Consider the following 5,000-nt stretch of genomic DNA (forward strand, 5'->3'; position numbering starts at 1 on the left):
GTTGTGTTAGGGTTGTGTTAGGGTTTAGGTTACAGGGTAAGACAAGTAAAGTTAGAGTTAGTCTCCAGGAAATAGTAATATCTTAATTGAAATGATTGTGAGTCAATGTATTGTCCTCTGAAGTCCTGGAGTGTGCATGTGTCAGGACAGACTGAGGTCAGATCTACTGTGTGTGTGTGTGTGTGTGTGTGTGTGTGTGTGTTTGACCCTTTCCTGCCCCGATTGCCAGACTCTGGAGTTCTGCCCTAATATGGCCACTTGAAGCTCCATCTGGTTCCACTGAGAGGAAAAGAAACATATTTGTGTTGGTTTGATTCCACATATGAGAGATTCTGCATCAGAGCGAGAGAGAGAGAGAGAGAGAGAGAGAGAGAGAGAGAGAGAGAGAGGGAGAGAGAGCACAAAGGGCGAGCGGGCCTGTTTCGATCATACATGATGTGAACACAGTTTTATTAGATGGTTGGATTTTTGAGTGCTAATAACCAGCTTATATGCAACCTCTGTGTTTAAGGATCTGAGGGATTGTATACAATGAGTTTTGAGTTAAGATAAGATAAGATAAGATTTAGCTTCATTGACCCGTTGAGGGAATTCTAAATCGCTTAGAAGGGGAAAATGTAGAAAGAAATATAAATAAGAATAGAAACAGATTCAAGGAGAACCAGAGTCCATCTGGTTTTAGTAAAAGTTCAAACTAAAGATTCAGAGCAGAAGTATGAATAGAGTTAATTTATGAGGCTTGATGTGTTGATGCTATCTTCAGTAGAAGAGTCTGATTCAACCTCTGGACTAAATTCACACTGACATTAATGTAGCTTCTGATCCAACTCAATGTTTCACCAGAGTCAGAAGATGACAACTGTGGTGAACTACACAACCACATGGGAGACACTTCCTCATCCATCCATTATCTGAACCACTGATGCTTTGAGGGGCTGGAGTCTCTGGTGGATAAACTGTTTGATAAACACCTGCGGGGAATTTCATTCTTCTAACCCCTCATCAAAATTGATACAAATATTAATGTGACCTCATATAAAACTTAAAAAAATAATAAACAATTTCAATCGTCAGTCCCATCACTGCTCGGGCCATAAATAGCATAAAAATATACACACTATATAGAAGACAGTTTCTAGGGCAATATAAATAAAAAAATGTTTATGATGCAGAAGCTGGTCTGGACGACTGACGAGCTGTTTCTGGAGCTTCAGTATTTTCTGGGACTTTGGCCTATTTAACGTTGCAGAACTTTATCATTCATAATAAAATTAATAACACACGAGAGGAAAGAAACACTGAAAAACATCAAATGTCTATTTAAAGTTATTCCAGGTGGATAAAATGCTGTCGGCTGAAGTGTAAACTCAAATATCAGGACAGATTCTACAACAACTTTAACAATAACGTGAACAGGAAACAAGAAAAGATCAAATAACTCGGAGTTTCAGGAGTTACACTGTAAAGAAACACTGATCACATGGATTATTCCTTTAAATAGAGAAAGAGAAAAGACTTCCGAGGCGGCTGCATCTTTCCTGTCCTCTGGTATTGTCTCCTGACCATCAGCACAATGCTGCTCAGACACCAGTCCAGACAACTGACCAAGTCAAGATGAATCAGCAGATTTGTGTTCAGCAGCTGTCAGCAGATGTCATGTAATATGAGACAGAAAACAGGTCTCAGATCTGAAGTCTCTGGATCTCCTGGACTCAGAAGATTTTAATATATTCACAATAAATAGAAGATGCTGAAACAGGACTGGGAGACGTGAAGACAAGTTAAAATGAATTAAAATCTGTATATTAATGTCCAGAAGGTAAAGCTGGACACGTTTCACTGAAGAGCTGAGGAAGCAGTCATCCTCCACCTTCCTCTCTCCTCTTCACAGACTCCAGAGCTGTGAGCGTCTCAGAGAGTGGAGACACCAGGACGCTGGCTGGACGGGGACTCAGTCGTCTTCACGTCTCCGGGTCACGGTCCGACACTCTTCAAAGTCCCCCCGGGGAGAAATAGAACCTTTCCATTGGATGGTGATTCCCTGAACCTGCCATCACTTTGCTGCCGGAGCCAGAGTGCATGCTGGGAGCAGAAGCGGTCGACCCCCCCCCCCCTACAAAGAAGGTGTGAAGTCACCGGGAAATTGGCTGTGCAGCTGTCCTGGAAAAACCTTCAAGACGTGCAGAGACTCGAAAGTGTTGACACATTGAATTCATGCAGATAAACTACGTGTTAATTGATAACTGGGAGAGTAGAGTCACTGTAAAACATGCACATGTACTAACACCACTCACGGTGTCTCGGCTCAGTATCGGGGGGGGGGGGGTCGGTGTTTTCACGCCAGAAGGTTCTGGAAACACCTTCTGTCGTGAGGCCCCTGACGAGCTGTCAGGTTTTTAATCCAGGAATTCTCCACCTTCCCCCCCCCCCCATTACTCTGGTGTCGTTTATGTTGTGATGTGTTTGATGAACCCTCACAGTAAAGAGGCTCTGGATTAGATTAGATTACAGCTCTCTGTGTGAATGTGGCCAGAGATTGCACGTAACGACGTCATGGAGGTGATGTGCTGGGATTGGACGACTGAGGCTCCATCGGATGGAAGGTAGCCTGAAACATCCATTCATTATTTAGGCTCTTTTCCTCCGACGTGATGCAGGGGTTGAACAATGTCGACACCAGTGTGAATGGACGCACACTCATACTACACAACAGAGCAGACACACATGAGGCTCTGAATGCCGTTTTTTCCTTGGGTGCCAAAGTCCAGGGTCCTGATTCTGATCTAAATTCAGAAATCATGGAAAGAACAGTTGTGCTAACGCTGGGTTAAAGATCTATCTATCTATATATATATATATATCTATATGGTTGGCATATGACAGGGTCAGAGTTATGGGGTCTTATGTGTGTTTAGATTTGTATCTGTAGACATGCATCAGTTTGTATAGTGGGTATTTAGGTCCATGTCCCATCCACTAACATGGAGGAGGCTGGATGTATGAGTTATTCTGCTTGAGATGCCCTGGCTTCACTTGTGGGAGCTGTCATGTCCTCCATCTTTACATATGATTTCAAGTCTTCATATTTACATGTTACCTTTTGTGTATTTTAAAGATGTTAAACTTTTCCTTTAAGAGGATAACTGTAGTCTTACTCTCTTTGGGGTCAAATCCCTTAAAATGAGCAGGAGAATAAATGTTTTCACTGGATTGTCGACCGTCTGTGGAGCTGAAGTTTCTTTTTCCCTTGTTGGTTCGGACGCTGCCTCATTAAACATCTCTTCCTCTTTCTGCTTCTCACTTCCAATGAGATGAATCATTGTTGTGTAACTGTGTGGGGAGAGCGAGTGGCTTTGATCAAATCCTCAGAGCCGTTCTCTTCAAATTCCCAAAGAAGCTTCACCTGTTTTCATCTGGATTCCATCTCAGCCTCCACTTGTTTTTTTTCAAAAGCATCAACGTCAGCGGAACCACTTTGTTTCTATAACCGCTGGGAAAAGGTTGCAGCCCAGATTTAACCATCAATCCTCGGCCGGCGCAGGATTAATCGCCTCAGCTCGCGTGCAGAAAGGTGGAGCGTATTTAACACCACACACACACACAGACACACACACACAGACACACACAGATGGGGCAGCGGTGCTGGTGATGTGAGCAGCACTTAGAGACGGGGTCTTACTCAGCACTGATCATTAATTCATAAGGCAGATCTCAGATGGAAGCTCGGATCAGAAACCTTCAGCTTTACGTTTCTAAAAATATGACCAGATGAGATAGAATCCAGCTCTTGATGTATTTAAATTATACAAAATGTAACCTGTATGAAAATTGATTACATCCTGCTGTCTTTACCTCGCCTCCACCCCCCCCACTCCCAACACACAGACACACACAGACACACACAGACTCCTTTATATGTGCCTGTGCTGTCTCTGTGTAATCCAGTGTGCGTCTCTTTGTGGCTCAGCTGTACTTTGGCCTCTAATGGACCCAGTCAATGAAGGGGGGGGGGGGGGGGGGGGGGTTGCCACCCTGTTGTCTCTATCCAGGTCAAGTGTGTGCATATATGAGTGTGTGAGTGTGTGTGTTGGTTGTGTGTATTCTTTGTTTTCACTTGTGCTTGGTGACAGTCACGCACAAGTGTAGTAACGCAAGTATTTAGGTATATGGGTGCAACAGCTAATATTCACTTTGTTTGATTTTCAAATCTATTTCAATAATTTTTTATATTTATATTTTTATACTGGTCGCTGACATGAATAGATAGAATATCTATCTTTTCATATTATATATTGTAGCACATTTTGACCTTATATCTAGAGTGGAAGAGGAAGATTCCTCTTTCAGATTCTAAAGTTAATCCAGTTAATGCTCATCTTGCTTTTTGGGGAACGTTTGCTCAGAGCTTTGTGTTCTCATAAATACACAAAACATAAAATCACTTAAATCACAGAGTCCATCCTCAGAGTCCATGCAGACGGTCCCGATGAGACAGTTGAGACACTGAGAGACAGGAGGACAAAGCTCTGTGACTGTCAGCTGTTACAGGCAGGCTCGTCTGCACAGAGGTTTTGTGAATGAAGGAGCGAGGTGACAAAATTAAACATTTGGTAACGACACATTCAAGGAGGCTGACACAAACACACACACACACCCACACAAACACATACACACATTGCAAGATGTTGGAGGCGTCGAATCAGCACAAAGACTTTTTCTAAAGGAAAAATTAAGCTGTGATCGACATCCGAACAAACATGTCAACAGTGTGTCGTCCAAAACATCAGCATCGCACAAGGGGAGGTTGTGTGTCTGTCTGTGTGCGTCTGAGTGTGTCCTGGGGTGGATGGAGATGGGACTCTATTTCAGCGCTGTCCCATACAAAGAAGATAAAACTACTAATGGCCTGCGCTTCCTTTAATGGAGCTGTGTGTGTGCTTGTGTGTGTGTGTGTGTTGTGTGTTTGTGTGCACACACCAACAAAGCTGCATTGAAACCAT

At 43.2% G+C, this 5,000-nt stretch overlaps 1 protein-coding gene across 1 annotated transcript in view; it reads right to left on the reverse strand.

The window, feature by feature from the left end:
* LOC128459138 (uncharacterized) overlaps nucleotides 1-5,000 on the reverse strand; it is a 10,948-nt gene that overhangs the window by 2,602 nt on the left and 3,346 nt on the right. The window lies entirely within an intron of this gene.

This window comes from Pleuronectes platessa, chromosome 16, assembly GCF_947347685.1.
Source record: "Pleuronectes platessa chromosome 16, fPlePla1.1, whole genome shotgun sequence".
Lineage (NCBI taxonomy): Eukaryota > Metazoa > Chordata > Actinopteri > Pleuronectiformes > Pleuronectidae > Pleuronectes > Pleuronectes platessa.